This window comes from Rana temporaria, chromosome 4 (genome assembly GCF_905171775.1).
Source record: "Rana temporaria chromosome 4, aRanTem1.1, whole genome shotgun sequence".
Lineage (NCBI taxonomy): Eukaryota > Metazoa > Chordata > Amphibia > Anura > Ranidae > Rana > Rana temporaria.
Genome location: NC_053492.1, coordinates 181542759 through 181565341, shown reverse-complemented (window position 1 = coordinate 181565341; position 22583 = coordinate 181542759).

Below are 22583 nucleotides of genomic sequence, written 5' to 3'. Positions count from 1 at the left end.
CAAAATAGAAGAACAGTATCTAAAGTGTTTATCTCACACATACAGATATGTAGGAAACACTGCAAACACTGGAGGAAACACTGCAAATTATATTTTTTTGCCCTAAATGGGTGTGTTTTGAATAGCAAAATAGAAGAACAGTATCTAAAGTGTTTATCTCACACGTACAGATATGGAGGAAACACTGCAAACACTGGAGGAAACACTGCAAACACTGGATTAAACACTGCAAAATATATTTTTTGCCCTAAATGGGTGTTTTTTGAATAGCACAAAGAAGAACAGTAGCTAAAGTGTTTATCTCACACGTACAGATATGGAGGAAACACTGCAAACACTGGAGAAAACACTGCAAACACTGGAGTAAACACTGCAAAATATATTTTTTTGCCCTAAATGGGTGTTTTTTGAATAGCACAATAGAAGAACAGTAGCTAAAGTGTTTATCTCACACATACAGATATGAAGGAAACACTGCAAACACTGGAGGAAACACTGCAACAATTTTTTTTTTGCCCTAAATGGATGTTTTTTGAATAGCACAATAGAAGAAAAGTATCTAAAGGGTGTATCTCACACGTACAGATATGGTGGAAACACTGCAAAAAAAATTGTTTTTTCCCTAAATGGATGTTTTTTGAATAGCACAATAGAAGAAAAGTATCTAAAGGGTGTATCTCACAGTAATATATGCAGTGCTGGTGTAATTTGATTTCTGAAGCAGGACTGACTCCTATCTATTTCTCTTCCTAAAAGCAAAACCAGGAACCTTTCCCTAAAGTATCTAAAGGGTGTATCTCACAGTAACATATGCAGTGCTGGTGTAATTTGATTTCTGAAGCAGGACTGACTCCTATCTATTTCTCTCCCTAAAAGCAAAACCAGGCAGGAACCTTTCCCTAAAGCAGGGGTCTCAAACTGGTGGCCCTCCAGCTGCTGCGGAACTACGAGTCCCGTCATGCCTCTGCCTATGGAAGTCATGCTTGTAACTATTGGCCTTGCAATGCCTCATGGGAGCTGTAGTTCTGCAACAGCTGGAGGGCCTCCAGTTTGAGACCCCTGCCCTAAAGTATCTAAAGGGTGTATCTCCCAGTAACATATGCATTGCTGGTGTAATTTGATTTCTGAAGCAGGACTGACTCCTATCTATTTCTCTCCCTAAAAGCAAAACCAGGCAGGAACCTTTCCCTAAAGTATCTAAAGCAGAGTGACTTGCTGTGCTATGTAGATCGCTGAGTAATTTGATTTCTGAAGCAGGACAGTCTGACTCCTATCTAATTCTCTCCCTCAGAGCAGCAGCAGCGCCAGTCTTTCCCTACCCTATCTAAAGCAGAGTGACGTGCTGTGCTATGTGCCTCTAGCTTATATAGAGGCGGGTCACATGCTGCACTGGCCAATCACAGCCATGCCATTAGTGGCATGGCTGTGATGGCTTCTAGGTCACACGAGTTAAACAAATGTTGATTGGCTGCCCTGCAGCGCGCAATTACATTGCCGCACACCGAACCCCCACAGTAAATTGTTCGGGTTCGGGTCCAGGTACCAAAAATCCAAAAGTCTGGTACGAATCCGAACTTTACAGTTCGGGTTCGCTCAACCCTAGTGAAGAAGCTTATCATCAGCTGGGTCTTTACAGTAGTTTGTGGCCTAAACGAGAAGCCTTCTCACTTCCAAACCTCCTCATCAAGATCCTACCATGAAAATCTGGTTGTTCTTCCTGGTCCCCTTTTTGGCTTGTGTTCTGTATACATTGCTATAAAGAATCCACTAGATAGCCAGTAACAGAAAAATGCTAGAGACGCTTCACCTGACGCCAAATTTTCCATTGATTTAAAAAACGTTAAAGTGATTGTAAAACAAACATTTTATACTTATTTCAATCCTCCAGTCTCCCATTGGTGCTCCTGGCTCCATAGATCATGGCTCTGCCCCTGGCTCTCTCCTCACAGGCTGTGATTGACAGCAGCATGAGCCAATGGCTACCACCGCTGCCTTTATGTCCAGTAAAGGGGTTGAAAGCGGAGAGAGAGATGCTATTCTTGGGCACAACGCTGGATCAAGATCAGGCTCAGGTAAATATTTGGGGGGGGGATCCTATGCACAGAATGTTTTTTTTACCTTAAAGCGGAGCTCTACCCTAAAGTGAAACTAAAGTTTTTTTCAACCCGATTATTGTTAAGCCTGACTTGCCTACACACGATCGTGAAAAAAAATGCTCTTGCAAAGCGCGGTGACGTACAACACGTACGACGGCACTATAAAGGGAAAGTTCCATTAGAATGGCGCCACCCTTGGGGCTGCTTTTTCTGATTTTGTGTTAGTAAATGTTTGGTGAGAGACGATTCGCGCTTTTCAGTCTGTTACAGCGTGATGAATGTGCTATCTCCATTACAAACGCTAGTTTTACCAGTAGGAGCGCTCCCGTCTCATAACTTGCGCGTTATTTTCACATCGTTAAAGCCCACACACGACCATTTTTTACAACGTTAAAAATGACGCGAACATTTAAAGCATGTTCTAAATTTTTAATGGCCATTTTTAACGTCGCGAAAAATGCTCTGGAGCCCCCACACGATCGTTTTTTAATGACATAAAAAAAAACATTTTTTACATCGCGAAAAACGGTCGTGTGTACACGGCATTAGATTAAATAGCTGTCCAAAATACCAAGCCATTGGGCCAGATTCACATAGGTTAGCGGATCTTTAGATCCGCGTAACCTATCTGATTTAAGATCCGCCGCTGCAAGTTTTGAGGCAAGTGGTTAATTCACAAAGCACTTACCTCAAAACTTGCGGCAGCGTATCATAAATCCCCCTGCGGAATTCAAATTCCGCGGCTATGGGGAGTGTACTATTCAAATCAGGCGCGTCCCCGCACCGATCGGACAGCGCATGCGCCGTCCGGAAATTTTCCCATCGTGCATTGCTCCAAGTGACGTCGCAAGGACGTCATTGGTTTCGACGTTTACGTAAATTACGTCCATCCGTATTCGCGAACGACTTACGCAAACGACGTAAAAAATTCAAATTTCGTTGCGTGAACGACGCCCATACTTAACATTGGCTGCGCCTCATAGACCCAGGGGAAACTATACGCCGGAAAAAGCCGAACGCAAACGACGTTAAAAAAAAAGCGACGGGCGGTCGTTCGTTTGTGAATCGGTGTAACTCCTCATTTGTATAATCGGCGCGGAAAAAAACGAAACGCCACCTAGCGGCTGGCCTGGAATTGCAGCCTAAGATCCGACGATGTAACAGGAGATACACCGTCGTATCTCTTTGAGAATCTGGCCCATTGACTCTGTGTAAGATAAAGGAAAACCTGCAAACATGGCCTGTTGGGGGTACTTGAGGACAGGATTGGGAACCACTGGTGTAAAATAGCAAGTTCACTAAAATACATATTAAATCTAACATCAGCACCTCCTCTGTATAATGTATTTTAAGGGCTTATCATTACCTTAATGTAGCTCAGTCAATCGTCATCGTAATCTGCCATTGCTTACTCAACGCAAGGTGTTTTTTAGACATTAAAAAAGTTCAGGTCAGTAGTGTTTGCAAGGACAACAAACCAACCAGGTAATAATTGATATGCACCTATCTTCCAAGCAAATACAGGTTAAACTGTATCTTCTAATGACTGTAGTATAAAAATAATCTATGCAGAAAGTGATTCAGTCTATTGAAGCAGCATAATAAATAAATGAGACAAAGAGACTTGCAGAGCTCTTTTACTGATGCTTAGCCCAGGTTCACACTGGGTACAATTTGCTTCGATTTGAGATGCGATTTCACATGTGAAATCGCATCTCAAATCGGCAGCATTTGCCGGCAATTGTCGCCAATGACACCGTCATAATCGGTGCGACGCCGCATCTGCGGCGCTGCACCGATTTCAAAAAGTAGTTCCTGTACTACTTTTTGCGATTTCGGGCCGCGATTTACATTGACATCTGTGCAGAAACCTGCACAGATGTCTCTTAAATCGCGGCTGAAATCGGGACTGCCAGCGGGAGTGAAGCCGTGCGAGTTCAGCTGAACTCGCACGGCTTCACTCCCGCAGCCCAGTGTGAACCAGGGCTTAATCTACATTTTGCTGATTTCCAATTCATACAGATGACTTATGTCTAGTACACATCAGAAAATCTTATGAAAAATACAGCTTTCAGACCGATCGTCCAATAATTTGATCATTAGTACACAGCTGTCAAGAGCCAATCAAGACAGTTCATGCAAACACGAAAATTTGTCTCATATGATAACAGAACAAACAATTTTTGTGTAATTAGTATTGTCACATGAAAAAAATTGTGTGACCAAGACCACTCATGCTCGGAAATGAAAAAAATACATTACAATGCAATAAATTACATCACTTCCGAGGTTGTATTCTGTTGTTTGAGAATTTTCATTACTTCAGTAAGCTATTGGTTTTCGATATGAGACGTTCATTTGTCCAATATTCTTATCATGTGTACAAGACTGTTTAGATGGTTCATAATGAACATGAAAAAAATAAAATATGGGACTTTTTTATGAGGCCAACTAGATGTACCTCCATTCCCGGTAACTTTGAGAAGAGGAGCTAAATTTTGATGAAGCTTGCAGCCAAGAAAATAACATAGCATCAAACTATAATAATGTCTGGTGATAAGGCCATCAATAGTGTCATATAATAAATGCATAAACATCATAGCCATCATAATAGGGTAATAAAGGACATTTATTCCATAACATGGTACATAATAAAGAACAGAATAGCATAATGACACAATGATAGCCTGCTGACACAGTTCTACCTTATCCACTATATTACCAGTCACTTAATTAGGCACCTTTTATCACTTAACCCCCTTTTTTACACTCTACCCACTTAATTTTTCAGATAGAAATCTTTTCTAGTGATTTATATAATTTCCTCAATTCATGGGGTCACTCCTATTGGAATGCTCTTCCTAGTTCCACTCTTGGTTGGGGGTTCGCTGCCTCAGATTCCGGTGCTGACTGACCTTTCAGCCTGCCATTAGTCTCCAGGTCCATGTCCAGACTCCGATATGACTTGCAAGTATGAGTAATATATTCTATATATTTTCTACAGTCTAACCGTGTTATTACATGACCATTCATTACTATACTTACTTTTAATATTTATAGACACATCCTGTGCATCTGCTCCTGAAGAGTAGCGCTACAGCTACGAAACGCGTCAAGCTAAATAGATGCTTTTCCCTGCCATTTTCTCATCTAAATTACCATTACCATGGTTCACTGGAATATGCCAATCCACAATTTACAATGGAAATATGTTGCATCTAGTCTGATGTGGTTTTATGTTATAATTGTGGCTCTAGGCCAGCAGGCTATCATTGTGTCATTATGCTATTCTCTTCTTTATTATGTACCATGTTATGGAATGAATGTCCTTTATTACCCTATTATGATGGCTATGATGTTTATGCATTTACTATATGACACTATTGATGGCCTTATCACCAGACATTATTTTAGTTTGATGCTATGTTATTTCCTTGGCTGCACGCTTCATCAAAAAGTCCCATGTTTAGATGGTTCGAATGTTGGCTCCAATATTTATCTGAAATTTGAGCTGTGAGTGAGTCTATTGGCACCACCTGATGTGACAAAATTCAGTTTTTCAGTGGAGCCAGGTGAAAAATTGTCAACCTAACAGAGCCTGCATCAAAACAGATGTGGTCGCTGTTGGGTATTCTGAGGGTTCCAGCTATTAAAATGCAATAGCAGGTAGGGAAGATTCCCTCCTCTGTGTCTTCTAGATTGGATGGAGGAAACTATAGGATTTCTTTCATTCTGCCTACAGACTGAACATGGGAAATCTATACATGTATGGCTAGCTTTGCCCAGTGTTTTACGTGGGAATGGTTTGTAGCTGGGTATAATAAAAACCTTGTTTTTAATTTATTTACTTAACCTCCTGGGCGGTGTTCCCGAGTCTGACTCGGGGTGAGATTTTTGGGCTAGGATCGGTAACCCCGAGTCAGACTCGGGCTCGCCTCGCTGGATGTACAGGGAGTTTTACTTACCTTGTCCCTGGATCCAGCGATGCCACCGCGCTGTGTGAGCGAGCAGGTCCTCGCTCGATTCACACAGTGCCTCCGTGTGACGCCGATCTCTGTTCCCTGCGACGTTACGACGCACGGGGACGGAGAACGGCGCCAAATTCAAAAAAGTAAACAAACACTATACATACAGTATACTGTAATCTTATAGATTACAGTACTGTATGTAAAAAAACACACCCCCCTTGTCCCTAGTGGTCTGTCCTGTGTCATGCATGTCATTTTATATAATAAAAACCTTTCTTTCTCCCTGCAAACTGTAGATTGTCCATAGCAACCAAAAGTGTCCCTTTATGTCAAAAATAGTTTTAGATCAGCTAAAAAACAGCGATAATAAATTATAATCACTTGCAGAATTGTGCGATAGCGATTTGTGGGGAAATTCGTCATAAAAAAAAAAAAATAATGACAGCAACAATTCTGCAACTGAGCAAATTTCAGTGATTTTGATTTGATTACATTATTGAATAATTTTTATTATAATTATATTATTATTTGTTACAATTATTTATAATTATTTATTATATTATAATTTATAATTTTGTTTTTAAAAAAATGTCATACCCGGGATGCCTATTAGAAGCTTGTTTGGTCAGATTTAAGTGAGTTATTTCTAAAAATGACAGACCTACAATATAAAACGCCAAATTTCCTTGCAAATAATGGTACCGCTTTCAGCATGTTTTTTCTGAAAGAATCATACCGCCAGGGAGGTTAATAAATTACTTATACTTATTTTAAATACATTATGGCGTTTTTAACCTCTTGTTCCAACTTTTTTTGATCTTTAAAAATTATTTTGATCCAATTTTATGCCAAAGCAAAATTTTGCATAGCACATTTCATATAGCATTTTAATTCTATGTTCAATTATGGAATGATATAGATGATTGCTGAACAAGCCATGGATTACCGGTATGTTAATTTACATAGTAATCAGCAATACTCCCCTAATCATGTAAGCTGGATATTTACTAAAAGTTGTATGCCTTAAAGGCTAACTCCAACCAAAACATTCTATTTTGTTTTGAATAGAGTGCGGCGAAGGTTAAGGCTAGGTTCACACTGTTGTTTACGATTGTGTGAATCACAGCTGTTCCCACACCTGCAACCAGTCGCAGCCAAAATGTACTGCTCTGTAGAGACACACGGGGCTTTCATTTATTCTTAAGGGCACCCCCACGCACCTAAACCCACAGCACGTTTGCGGGAACCTCAGGGAAATCCAATGGTGCAAAACTACCGTGTAATTTACCTGCGGTTGCACCTTGAAAATAGTGCAGCCATCTTTTTTGTGCGGGAAACGCAGGCACAGACACACATTCAAATGAATTCCGCTACATCCGTGCAAATACGTAACAGTGCAAATCTAGCCTAAAGCTCAGGTTTAGTTTGGACATACAGCAACAATGTAATAATATACCTCTTTTGATATGTACAGTATCCCATGTTCTGCTGGCTTCTGGTTATTGTAATAATCTACCTCTCAGTGATGGCCAGAGACCCCCCCCCCCAGCTGTGAAATTTCAGGGCTGTAGTTACTGTCCCTTTGAGTTTGAAGAACTTGCTTTGCTTGACCTCCACTTCCTGTCCTTTTGGCCGTTCACAAAACTTGTAATATTCCTCTTGTTTACTAATCTCAGTGAACATTAACTTTACAAGAAGAAGTCTTTACTCTTTTAGAAAGAAAAGCCCAGGGAGTAACCAGTTGGGCTGGTTTACTAAAAGGGTTGTAAGTCTCATGCTATAACTTGTTTATATATTTACATCAAATATCCAATCATGTACGTAAAGTATGTAAGTAAACAGGAAACAGATTTAACATGATTGGATAATTGAAAAATATATATACATATGTATCACGTGATGCTTCTAAACTGGCATACACAAGGTGAATTTCAGTCAGTTCCTGATGAACAGGTTAAATTTCAAGCTATGGGTGGCCTTAGCGCCACCACTCCAACCGATGTTCTTCAATCTTAACTCAAAGGAGCCAGGTATCAAACTGTTAGCCAGACAGCTACTGCATCCAGTCAATGATCTGATAATCTGACAGCCACAGCAGCTGGTTGTCAGAATAAAATATCCAGCAGCAGGAGATGCCTATATACATGCAGTTTAGCGTGGGTTGAACAAGAGAAATCTAAGGGCCAGATTCATGTAGAGCGGCGCATATTTAGACCGGCGTAGCGCATCTCTGTTACGTTACGCCGGCTCAATTTCGTGACGCAAGTACCGTATCCACAGAGTATTTGCGCCCAAATTTGCGCCAGCGTAACGTAAATTCCGAGGCGTAAGGCGGGGTAATTGAAAGTGGGAAGGAAGTGGGCGTGCTCCATTGAAATGAGCCGTGACCCCATGCAAATGAAGGGCCGGCCGGACTGCACATGCGCGCATTATTCTGCACCTCACTGCTCATGCTCAGAACTCGGCCCGGCGCAATTAGTGAGATAGGAACTAGGCCCGGCGTACTTAGTGAGATACGCCCTGTGTATAAATAGGCCCAGACAAACGCCCTTCCATTGCAAAAGTACATCCATGTGTTTCCCTTCCTGAAGCAAGGTGCTTTTGTTCTGTTGTCTGTGGCTGTGTGTTGGTTTGTGTAGGAGTGTTATAGTAAAGATTTATTGGAGTAGGAGATTGTATTAGCTGTCTGTTTTTTCTGAGTGTTTTTTGTGTCTGTTTTTTCTGTGTGTTTTTTGGTGTCTGTATTAGCTGTCTGTTTGTGCTGTCTGATTTTGGTGTCTGTTTTTTGCTGTCTCTTTTTGTGTCTGTTTGTGCTGTCTGTTTTTGTGTCTGTGTGTTCTGTCTGATTTTTGTGTCTGTTTGGTGCTGAGTGTTTGGTGGTGATATGGCACCAAAGAGGAGAAACCTAAACTTGTCAGTCCGTGAGAAGGAGATCCTTGCCAGGGCCATCACCCGATATGGGCATTTTTTGCATGTCCCTGAGAGCCGGGACACCACCCCGGCCAGGAAGAAGCAGATCCTCCAGGAGATAGTTGATGATATCAATACCTTGGGGGGGGAGACGAGGACCGTCAGTGGGATCTCCAAAAAGATTAATGATCTGAAGAGAGTGGTCCGTGATAAGCTGGCCAAGCTTACAGCACATTCCATGGGCACTGGAGGGGGACCACCTTGCACCATCAGGTTGACTGATGAGGAGCGTGCAGTGGCCCGGTGCTTCAACAGCCAGCAAGTGGTGGGCCTGCCTGGCTTTGACTCCGAGGAGGCCGTGAAGACAGGTACATTTTTGTTTTTTTTCTATCTGGTTTGTAGCATGTGTGGGGGGGAGGGAATATGTGACAAGTGTGTGGATCCTCCAACCTGTGTATGTTTTGTGTCATCCACAGATGGCCAGGAGGGTGCTAGGCCATCTGGCCAGTCTGCACCATCCCCCCCGACATCAGGCTGCTGAAGACCCCCAGGAAAGGCAGGAGTCCTCAGGGGAGGGGAGTGGCCACAACTCACCTCATGAGGAGGATGAGGGGGAGGAGGTTGAGGAGGAGGAGGTTGAGGAGGAGGAGGTAACCATTGCCAGTGAAATACTTCGCCTTTTGGATGAGGCTCCCCCTGTGGCTGGCAGCAGTCAGGCCTCCATCAGGGGTAGCCCCTTCCACTCCTCCCCCAACAGGGCTCCCCCCCAGGGGGCTCCCCTTCTTCCATGCCACAAGCCTCATCTGCAGGCAGGAAGGCCACCCGGAAGACCAGGGGGGTATCAGACTTTCTGCCGGCCAATCTTAGGAGGGACCAGGCCCTTCAGACACGCCATCTGTATCAGGTCACCTGGACTTTGGCCAAGATGGAGGAGAGCCTGGTCTCCATAAAGGACTCCGTGATGGACGTGAGCACGAACTCCTTGGCATTCATAAACTGTTTTAATGAACTGCAGACTGCCACAGCAGGCGTGGGTCAGGAGGTGCATGCCCTGACCCAGGCTGTCCGGGCCAATACGGCAGCCCTGAATGTTGGCCTCAACAGGATAGCCGTGGCCTTGGAGGGCAGGCCAGCAGGTGGGCAGACACCAGCGGAGGCTCCTCCTTCCCCTAATTCCCCCATGAGTCTCCCCTGAGGGGCCGTGGCCGTGGCCGGCCCAGGCGTGGGTCACGCCAACGTTTATTTGTAATGTACTTTTGATTTCAGTGTTTTATTTTATTTTTTTGTTTTTACTGTGATTATGATTTGTTTTATGTTTGTGAATGATGTATGAATGTGGGGGTGACATTCCTGCCAGAAAAGGGGTGTCGCCCTCAGTTTTGGTGGAGAAGGGATCCCCAGGACCAGGGAGAAGTGATCCCAGGTCCATGTGAATGGTGTATAAATGTACAGTGACATAATTGGAGCCTTGGCGGGGCGTTGCTGCTCCCTAGTACCGTGCGGTGTACTTTGATCTAATCCAATTCGATGAGGATGTGGGGTGTGTGTGCTAGGGACCACAGTGGTGTGCATGCATGCATTCTCATTGTGCCATGATTAATGTGTGTGTTTAACGTGCAAAGATACCTTCTGCGCGCCTCTAAAGTCACTAGTATAGCTTTGAGCATGGATGCCCCTGGCATGTTGGCATACAGATTGTTGTCCTGCAAGTGTGTGTGCTCAGCTCGTCTCTAACGGTGTTGCTTTAGCTGACCTGCACACGTTTGGTGCAAAGTTAAGCCTGCTTTTATAAGGGGTAACTTTACGCCGGACAAACAGCTGATGCGTACATGGCGTAGCCTGCGTCGCACAAGCGTACTTTTGTGGATCGCCGTATCTCCCTCATTTGCATATTTGACTAGCAAAACAATGGTGCGTCTAGTGTATTTTTGCGCCCCAAGATGCGCCGGTGTAATCGTTTTACGTCGGTCAGAAAAAGCTGGTTTTCAGGCGTATCTGGTTTTGAGGATACAGCGCATAGATACGCACGGCGCATATTTACAATTACGCCGCGCATCTCTAGATACACCGGCGTAAGTGTTTTGTGAATCTGGCCCTAAGAGTGTATGTACACTTGAACAGCCTAAAGCTGGCCACATTCTGATCAAAATGTGTCCAGTCCAGCAGTGCATGGGCTCCTCCACTTTTATCAACTTCTGTCAAACGGACATGTTTGAATATTTCCCTTCAATCAGAGGCTGCAGCCAATCAGCTGCAGTCGCTGATCAGTGTGCCCTGACAGTGGTGGATTCTGCCGTCAGAATGCATTGCCCAGCTCATTTGTGTGGATAGAGGAATCTGCTAGTTTATTTATTTTTCAATCTAAACCTCTGGCTAAAAAAATAAATAAGGAAGGGACATGTTGGAAAACTTTCCATTGATCAAAGGCTGCGACCAATCAAATTTCCAACTGACGGGGGGGGGGGGGGGGGGGGGGGGTAGGGGATTCCTTCATCTACCTCGTTTGTGTGAATAGAACAATGCAATCTTTTTTTTTTTTTTATTCCATTCAGCCTACTAGCTGAATAAAAAAATAAAAAAAATTGTATGGCCAGCTTTTTAACCATGTAGCACTTGCATATTTGTATCAAAATGCGCTACTAGTAGTTTTTCATTAACAACTGTTGCTATAAAAAAAATAGAAAAACTATATGTGTTGATTTATAGAGATGAGTGCAAAGAGCAAGGATATTTTGAATCAAAGGTTTTCTTGAAATAAAAATATTTTTCCTTAAAATATCTTAGCAAAATATTTTTTTTCCTGTTTGTCCTGCTACTACAACTAAATTATTTTTCCCAGCTGATGACATCTATACACTGACAGTATCTGTACCATTGTAGGCTGCCTACCCCAACGCCTGAGCTAGATTGCAGTATATGTGATGACTACTGATGACTGCCTAAGTGGGCTATTAGGAACAATTTACCCTCCAGGTAAAGACCTGTCATGCTTCAAATGAATAACAACACACTGCTCACATAATGATCGTTCCTCTGTACAGAACGCATTGTGGATGCATTTTCTTGTATCTCGTTTTTTAAGTAAAATAGCAATTTCTGCGTGCAGTTTACTGTCAGAACTGGGCCAGCTGACTGAATGGAGTATTAGCGATGATGAATTTATCTCTGCCTTGACTGCAGTGCCCTGGGGTAAATGAGGCTGATGCTTAGTGTAACTAAAAATATTTAGTGTTTCCGCAGACTGACAAAGACAAGTGTAGGTGTACTTAACGTTTGTCTGGGGAGGTCGTGTCGTATATTTTCTACAAATCATTCTGTTTGGCAGCTTGTCCTCTTTATCTTGCCATTCATCTTTGCCAAAAACTTGAATTTACTTCCGTCAGCTTAACCGTCTTCAGCAGCAAACTGGCATTTCTTCTAAGGAGCCAGGCTACACGGATAAGCTTGAATGACATCCTGCCTCTATCAGCGGAGCCTCTCACGGGTTTGTCAAATCAAAAACTGCTAAGTTGCACAGATGGCATCGCATATTCAGTCATCAGTCTTTAATATGTTTAATTAGACAATACAGTAACTTCAATTCTCGTTCTTAATTTAGGATTTATCTGTTGGAGATTAGCTGGAAATCAGTCTCAAGGCAGGGAATCATTTACACTCATTAGAAAGCTCGGTAAATGCTGATATTGTGCTGAAAATATTGCAGGCGAGCTAGAAGAGGATTCCCAGAGTTGTTTGGGAAGGGAGTCGTTTATCTGAGTCTTCCAGTGAGAAAGTAAACTGCAGAACATTTAACTTTAGACAATATTTTTCTCTTCCGCTCTTCTTGTAGCTTTTACCTGCTTTATATGGGTGTTCTGTAAACATACATGTATTTTAGCATTTATTGAATATCCATTATCACCTGGATAAAATTAATAAAACAAAAACTTAAAAAAATGTTTTAGATTATTTGTTTTATATTTTTTTGCTTGAAGTGATCAAAACAGGAAAAAAAAAAGGTTTAAAGCGAAATTTCATCAGAGAAATGTTCCCCAGTGGAGTTTTTAGGCAGCTCAAATAATAAATTGGGATGCAATGTGTAAAAAAAGGTTTATTGGAAATAACACATACAAATAGGGGGGATGGGGAGTATAGTTAAGATATGAGTTGCGGTATTACAAAAGCATTTAAAATTCCATACTTTTTACAACACACAACAGGTTAATATACAGCTTAAAATATAGTTTAACCTTTTATCATTAGAAACATATAATTAGATAAAGGATGTACCATCGTCCTAATATTCAAATAAAGAATGAGGGGGTCCCAGGGATTCCCCACAGTCCCCGAGGCTCCTACAGAGAGAAAATGGGCGGGGAGGACTATACCGGTACTATAAAGATTGGTTGCAAACAACCAGGACGAGTCACATTAGTTAAATTGTAGGAAAATGTTATTCACATAAATACATCAAACAGAATAAAAAAACATAACATTAAAAAACAGTACAAACATGTTTGACCACAATCAAGTCACCGGTTGTGCAATCCCTTATGTACAAGCAAGAGGGGGTAACGGTGAGGAAGTTGGGGTCATGAGACAACAGTCTCTGGTCTCTACTAGTTTCGCGACCTCAATTTGTCGCTTCGTCAGGAGACAGTCTAGCGGCACATTGTCCTCTGGCCTCTACAGGATCCAAGGCAGACAGTGGGTAATAGGCTCCCAGAAAAAACAAGAAAATTTCTAGGGGCAACCCAAGTGCCTTCACAGGCATACACAGATGAAAGGAGTGGGGGTCCCAGGACACAAAGGTCCCAGTAACAGGGGGTTACTCAGGTTCCACAATGATTGAACCTGGGTAACACAAGTGTCCAAGTTAGTGCAGAAAAGGGGGGGTATAAATGAGTTACCAATCTTCTGCTGGTAGCAGCGCTGGTTCTTTTGGTTGTGTATGATAATACACGTGTCCTGGGACCCAGCTCCGGAGCTTAGGTAGGTCACCGTGCCCACCCCATATTTAGGTGTCCGGAGGGGGTGTCACAGCGGCTGCATTTGATGGGCACAGCGGCTGAATTTGATGGGCACAGCGGCTGAATTTGATGGGCACAGCGCCTGCATTTGATGGGGCACAGCGGCTGCATTTGATGGGGCACAGCGGCTGCATTTGATGGGGCACAGTGGCTGCATTTGATGGGGTACGGTGGCTGCATTTGATGGGGCACAGTAGCTGCATTTGATGGGGCACAGTGACTGCATTCGATGGGGCACAGTGGCTGCATTCGATGGGGCACAGTGGCTGCATTCGATGGGATACAGTGGCTGCATCAGTTTTTTTCAGCACTTTTTCAGTTTGCTTGCCCCCCCCCCCCCTTAGCAGGCACTACCACTCCACTGAAAAGTGATCAAAACTCAGGTCACTTTTCAGAGACATTTGACAGGCAGTGAGGAGGTGATATCTAATTTCCTCCCTGCCTGTTTTAACCTCCTAAATGCCAGTCCCTCCAGGTAATTCACTTTGTACTCCAGCTTATTTCCATTACTCTCTGTAGGTATTAGATGTTCTCTCACCTTATTCTTTGCACATCTTATACAATGAGAGTTCTGGAAATAAGGTGGAGTTCAAAGTGAATTTCTACACCTAAATGGAGCGCCCCTTTCAGAAGATTTGAGGATATTATTAAACCCAGAGACTGGTGGACTTAGGCCATCATAGATAGATTGAAATTCTGCCAGTTTAGCAGACATGTAAAGCAGTGGTCATCAACCTTGTCCTGCAGGGCCCACTAACAGGCCAGGTTTGCAAGATAACTGAAATACATCACAGCTGATATCATTTGCTCCTCAGTGATTGCAGTATTGTAGACTGCATCTCCCCAAGGTAATACATAAAACCTGGCCTGTTAGTGGGCCCTGCAGGACAGGGTTGATGACCACTGATGTAAAGGGGTCCAGTGATGTAGGGTTATGTGTAATGTAAGGGATCCAGTGGTGCAGGGTGCTGTGTAATGTAAAGGGGACCAGTGGTGCAGGGTGTTGTGTAATGTAAAGGGGTGCATGTGCTGTGTAATTTAAAGGGTTCCAGTGATGCAGGGTGCTGTGTAATGTAAGGGTTCCAGTGGTGCAGGGTGCTGTGTAATGCAAGGGTTCCAGTGGTGCACGGTGCTGGGTAATGTAAGGGTTCCAGTGATACAGGGTGCTGTGTAATGTAAAGGGTTCCATTGATGCAGGGTGCTGTGTAATGTAAAGGGTTCCAGTGATGCAGGGTGCTGTGTAATGTAAGGGTTCCAGTGATGCAGGGTGCTGTGTAATGTGAAGGGTTCCAGTGATGCAGGGTGCTGTGTAATGTAAAGGGGTCCAGTGATGCAGGGTGCTGTGTAATGTAAAGGGGTGCATGTGCTGTGTAATTTAAAGGGTTCCAGTGATGCAGGGTGCTGTGTAATGTAAGGGTTCCAGTGGTGCAGGGTGCTGTGTAATGCAAGGGTTCCAGTGGTGCACGGTGCTGGGTAATGTAAGGGTTCCAGTGATACAGGGTGCTGTGTAATGTAAAGGGTTCCATTGATGCAGGGTGCTGTGTAATGTAAAGGGTTCCAGTGATGCAGGGTGCTGTGTAATGTAAGGGTTCCAGTGATGCAGGGTGCTGTGTAATGTGAAGGGTTCCAGTGATGCAGGGTGCTGTGTAATGTAAAGGGGTCCAGTGATGTAGGGTGCTGTGTAATGTAAAGGGGTCAAGTGATGCAGGGTGCTGTGTAATGTAAGGGGGTGCTGTGTAATGTAAAGGAGTCCAGTGGTGCAGGGTGCTGTGTAATGTAAAGGGGTCCAGTGATGCAGGGTGCTGTGTAATGTAAAGGGGTCCAGTGATGCAGGGTGCTGTGTAATGTAAAGGGGCCCAGAGGTGCAGGGTGCTGTGTAATGTAAAGGGGTCCAGTAATGCAGGGTGCTGTGTAATGTAAGGGGGTGCTGTGTAATGTAAAGGGGTCCAGTGGTGCAGGGTGCTGTGTAATGTAAAGGGGTCCAGTGATGCAGGGTGCTGTGTAATGTAAAGGGGTCCAGTGATGCAGGGTGCTGTGTAATGTAAAGGGGTGCAGGGTGCTGTGTAATGTAAAGGGGTCCAGTGATGCAGGGTGTTGTGTAATGTAAAGGGGTGCATGTGCTGTGTAATTTAAAGGGTTCCAGTGATGCAGGGTGCTGTGTAATGTAAGGGTTCCAGTGGTGCAGGGTGCTGTGTAATGCAAGGGTTCCAGTGGTGCACGGTGCTGGGTAATGTAAGGGTTCCAGTGATACAGGGTGCTGTGTAATGTAAAGGGTTCCATTGATGCAGGGTGCTGTGTAATGTAAAGGGTTCCAGTGATGCAGGGTGCTGTGTAATGTAAGGGTTCCAGTGATGCAGGGTGCTGTGTAATGTGAAGGGTTCCAGTGATGCAGGGTGCTGTGTAATGTAAAGGGGTCCAGTGATGCAGGGTGCTGTGTAATGTAAAGGGGTGCATGTGCTGTGTAATTTAAAGGGTTCCAGTGATGCAGGGTGCTGTGTAATGTAAGGGTTCCAGTGGTGCAGGGTGCTGTGTAATGCAAGGGTTCCAGTGGTGCACGGTGCTGGGTAATGTAAGGGTTCCAGTGATACAGGGTGCTGTGTAATGTAAAGGGTTCCATTGATGCAGGGTGCTGTGTAATGTAAAGGGTTCCAGTGATGCAGGGTGCTGTGTAATGTAAGGGTTCCAGTGATGCAGGGTGCTGTGTAATGTGAAGGGTTCCAGTGATGCAGGGTGCTGTGTAATGTAAAGGGGTCCAGTGATGCAGGGTGCTGTGTAATGTAAAGGGGTCCAGTGATGCAGGGTGCTGTGTAATGTAAGGGGGCCCAGAGGTGCAGGGTGCTGTGTAATGTAAAGGGGTCCAGTGGTGCAGGGTGCTGTGTAATGTAAGGGGGTGCTGTGTAATGTAAAGGGGTCCAGTGGTGCAGGGTGCTGTGTAATGTAAAGGGGTCCAGTGATGCAGGGTGCTGTGTAATGTAAAGGGGTCCAGTGATGCAGGGTGCTGTGTAATGTAAAGGGGTGCAGGGTGCTGTGTAATGTAAAGGGGTCCAGTGATGCAGGGTGCTGTGTAATGTAAAGGGGTCCAGTGATGCATTGTGCTATGTAATGTAAAGGGGTTCAGAGCTGTGGGGTGCTGTGTAATGTAAAGGGGTCCAGATGTGCAGTTGTGGAGAGGGGGTACACAGTAGTGACAAAGAGATATTGAAAGATGCAGGGGGCACAGTGGGGTGTTTTTACATTTTAACGTAGGGGGCACTTTTAACCCCCACTAGCGGTTAAAAATGCGACTGTGTGTCGCCGCTGCCGAAGTGCCCCCCCTCTGAATTTATTTTAGCGGATGCCCATGGGCTGCAGGAACCCCGACTCTCTGTCTCAACAGTGCTGATTGGCCCTGTGCTGATCACATGCACCCTCCCAAGAAAAATAAAAAACTCTCTAGCAATACACACCAAACTGAACTTGTGCAGAGTCCCTCCAAGGCTCTGGACTGTCAGGACAAGTAAAGAAAGATAAGTGAAGGAAGGATCAAGCAGCCTTTTTACACAATGTGCAAGATTAACTCCTTAGGTTCCACAGTTAGTATAACAAGCATGCTTTACTGTATATACACACTGGTTTTACAGTTTTGGGTTTATTAACACTTTAAACAATGGCTTCATTTGTGAGTTATTAACTATGAAAAAGTAAACAGATCAGGTGTTCTGACTTAGCTTATATGTGTGGGTCAGTAAGAAAAAGTTAATGTCAAAGCTAAGTGGGTAACCAGCATTTTTAGAAAGAGATCTGCTGTGAGTTATTTTAGTTTAAATGACAAATCGATAACGAATATACCTCAAAAGCAAGTTGATCGATTACAAAAACAGCAAGTTCCTATAATGACTGAAAAGCGCGAATCGTGACCGCGTTCTGACATGATCGTTTTTTTAACCAATGGTGTGTAGGCGTGACGGACCATCAGTCAGCTTCATCGGTTAAACGATGAAAACGGTCCATCGGTCCGTTTTCATCGGATGGACTGATCGTGTGTACACGGCATTAGGGGGCATCTTAACTAAAATTAAATTCCTACTGCAGAGGTTGCCTAAAATTTGTGCCTAGTGACTTCTGATCAAAATCAACCTGCGGGTTGCCAATTTGTTTACTGTTTTAGAAAATTCGAGCAACTTCAGATTGAATGGAATGCAATTTTTTGTTAAAATTAAATTAGAAAATAGCTTGTGAGGCAATGCTAAGGGCCAAATCCTCAGCCAGCGGGCGTAACGTAATTTTTCCTATTGAAGTTACACCGCCGCAAAATTTCTACCTAAGTGCCCGATCCACAAAGCACTTACCTAGAAATTTTGAGCGGTGTAACTTAAATCCGGCCGGCGCAAGGCGTTCCTCTTCTCCAGGGGGCGATTCCCATTTAAATGAGGCGTGCTCCCGCGCCGGCCGTACTGCGCATGCTCGTGACGTCATTTTCCCGTTACGTCGGGCTTTGTGGATTGCGACGGGACAATAAAGTTGCGTCGTATAAAAAAAAAATATACGCCGCCAAAAAAAAAAAATTAAATAAAAAAAAAATCGCGTCGCTAGCAAGAAAGGTCTGTTTTTACAAGGTGTAAACAGTTTACACCTTGTAAAAGCAGCCCTAATTTTGCGTTTGCAAAATAAAACTTACGGAGAAAAAACAAAGCTGAAAAGCTTTGTGGATCTCCTTAAGTCCTAATTTGCATACCCGAGGCGGCATTTCGACGCGAAATGCCCCCAGCGGCGGATGCGGTACTGCATCCTAAGATACGACAGTGTAATTCAATTGCACATGTCGGATCTTCGTCCTAACTATGGGAAACTGATTCTGTGGATCAGTTCCATAGTTAGGACCAGGGATACGACGGAGTAACAGCAGTTACTCCGTCGTATCTCTTTTGAGGATTAGGCCCTAAATTTTTAACAGAAGTGGAGAGTAGTTTTAAAAGAAATATATATGTTTGACCAATCACGATACACATGATACAGACAACGTTGGAGCAGGGAGCCGGGACCGACTGGATTTTTTTAATTTTTTTTTATTAATAAATGACTTTTTTCTACAGTGTGTGTGTGTGTGTTTTTTCCAACTATTTACACTTCCTTTGTGAAATGGTAGGGGTACAATGTACCCCATTACCAATTCACATAGGGGGGGCAGGATCTGGGGGTCCTCTTTGTTAAAGGGGTCGTCCAGATTCTGATAAGCCCCCCCACCCGCAGAACCCCACAACCACCGGGCAAGGGTTGTGGGGATGAGGCCCTTGTCCCCATCAACATGGGGACATCCTCCCCATGTTGAGGGCATGTGGCCTGGTACGGTTCAGGAGAGGGGGGGTGCACTCTGTCCCCCCTCTTTTCTGCGGCAGGCCAGGTTAATGTGCTCGGATAAGGGGTCTGGTGTGAATTTTTGGGGGAACTCCACGCCATTTTTTTTTTTAATTTGGGGTGGAGTTCCCCTTAAAATCCACACCAGACCTGAAGGGTCTGGAATGGATATTTACAGGGAACCCCAAGTCATTTTTTTTTTAAATTGATGGCGGGGTTTCCCTTAATATCCATTCCAGACCTGAAGGGCCTGGTAATGGAATTTGGGGGGACCCCCGCGCTTTTTTTTTTATGAATGAATTCGCTCTGAATTGCCAGAGCTGACAATACATTATAGCCGCAAGTCCGGTTTTAAAAGACTTTTTTTCCTTTAAGAAATGACACTTTGTGCAGGGACAGTTCTAAGTACGGGAAACATGCGCTATTTCACATGCTAACTTTACACCCCCCTCTAGGTACGAAATTTAAAGGAATATTTCACTTTTATTGTTTCACTTTTAGCATTATTAAATTCACTGCTCCTGAAAAAACAGCTGTTTTTAAAACTTTTTTTTGCATTGATACATGTCCTCTGGGACAGGATCCGGGTCCCCAAACACTTTTTAGGACAATAACTTGCATATTAGCCTTTAAAATTAGCACTTTAGATTTCAAATGTTTGAGTCCCATAGACTTTAATAGGGTTCTAAATATCACACAAACATTTGGTGTGTTCGCAAGTTCTGGTGCGAACCGAACCGCTCATCCCTAGTACAGATACTCTAGTCTCTGCTGTGGAACTCTGCAGCTCCCCCAGGGTTACCTTAGGTCTCTGTGCTGCCTTTCTGATTAATGCCCTCCTTGCCCGATCTGTGAGTTTTGGCGTGCAGCCGTCTCTTGGCAGGTTTGCTGTTGTGCCATATTCTTTCCATTTGGTTATGATAGATTTGATGGTGCTCCTAGGGATCATCAAAGATTTGGATATTTTTCTTACAACTTAACCCTGACTTGTACTTCTCAACAACATTGTCCCTTACTTGTTTGGAGAGTTCCTTGGTCTTCATGGCAGTGTTTGGTTAGTGGTTCCTCTTGCTTAGGTGTTGCAGTCTCTGGGACCTTAAAAAAAGATGTGTATATGTAATGACAGGTCATGTGCCACTTAGATTGCACACAGGTGGACATAATTTCACTAATTACGTGGCTTCTGAAGGTAATTGGTTGCACCAGAGCTTTTTATGGGCTTCATAACATATGCACGTGCCAATTATAATTTTTTTTCTGAAAAATAGTTTTATGTATATATTTTTCTAATTTTACTTCACCAACTTAGACTAATGTGTTCTGATCCATCACATATAATTCAGATTAAAAAACAACATTGAACTAAAGGCTGTAATGTAACAAAATAGGTAAAAAGCCAAGGGGGTGAATACTTTTGCAAGGCACTGTACTTCTGGTAGTTCTAGGTAAAATACAGATTATTAAAAAAAAAAAAAATATTTCGACTTAAATACTGTTGTTCCATTTGTGTTAAATTCCAGTTAAAAATATTTTTTTGTGGAATAGCTTTGTTTTGATCACCTTTACTTCTGTTGACTAGCTTAGTTAATAATTTCAGAAGTATGCATTATTATTTTAGTTGTCGCTGTAGATGTTATAAATATTATTTGCGTTAGACATACATGTGTCAAAATGATATTGACATTTCCTGAGATATTTAAAGAAAAAAAAAAAACACAAATATGGGAAAAAAAATCACAAACATGAATTTTGTTTTAATAAAAAAAAAAAAGATGTATCCGCACAATAGCCTGTATTTTTCTAATATATACATTGAGAAGAAAATACAGTTATAGAACATAGACCACGAAAAACTTTGCAAGTATTATATTATTACTACAATGTATATTTTAGAGGGAGTACAATACTGTCCTACAGTTTTGCATCATTTTTACATAAATGTCAAATAAATCAAAACTACAAAAAAAATAACAAGTTATACTGACAAAAGAAGAGAGATGTCAGTTTTTACTAGAAAGAATAGCACGTCTTTCCATAAACTGAAATTCTTATTATCCTTATTGTGCCACTGTATTTACTACTACCATATTTGCTGTACATGGTCTTTGATGCGTTAGCTAGTCCTTAGAGAAGCAGTTATAATAATCTGTCAAGATATTACCATTCATACGGGATGATGTTTACTTTGTTTTCTAAATGCTTTTTATGGCTTGCAAGATAAGAAACCTTGACTTTTGGTAGTTTTCTTATAAAATTGTTTCTTTGAGATAATTTTTCATAAAAATATTCAGCACACATACTGTAACATTGTTATATGCATTAGAAGACTGCTGTTTTTGTTTGTTTTTCTTTGTCTTTTCTTAGATCTTTTTTTGTGCCATAGGACTTCCGACTTACTGCAAAATCTTATTACAATAGAAGGTACAATATATTTTCTTACAATGAACCCATCCCTATTAAAGGGGTTGTAAAGGTTCATTCTTTATTCTCTAAATAGGTTCCTTTAAGCTAGTGCATTGTTGGTTCACTTACCTTTTCCTTCGATTTGCCTTCTAAAATGTTGTTTTCTTTGTTTGAATTTCTCACTTCCTGTTTCTCCTCAGGAAGCTTTCCACCATCATCCGAGCGGTGGAAAGTCATTTAGAACACCTTACTGGACACCTTACTGAGGAGGAACAGGAAGTGAGAAATTCAGACAAAGAAAACAAAGAAAAAAAAATTTAGAAGGCAAAATTGAAGGAAAAGGTAAGTGAACCAACAATGCCCTAGCTTAAAGTAAGCTATTTAGAAAATAAAAAACAAACCTTTACAACCCCTTTAACATATTATCACAATGGAATGTAGTGGAGAAACATTGTATGACTAGGATTACATCCACAATATAATAGCAATAATATTTTTACTGTACTTTTTATCACAATTGTCTACATGGTAAAGTTTGACTACCATTTTTTTTTAAATCCACCAAAAAAACTGTAATAACTTAATTAACCACTTGCCGACCGTCACACACATTTACGTTGGCATAAGGGCTGGTACAGGCAAATGGGTGTACTTGTATGTCCCTATGAATTTGCCACCTTGCGGGCATACGCGCCCCCGCCGCACGCTGCAGGACTCGCAAACTCGATGTTCACTGGCGGTCCACGATTGTGAGACAGAGAATCATAACGGGTTGATGCCTATGTAAACATTTCCAGGTTCTGCCGAGTGACATGACAGGAATCTACTGCTCCCTGTCATCGGGAGCAGTGATCGCTGTCATG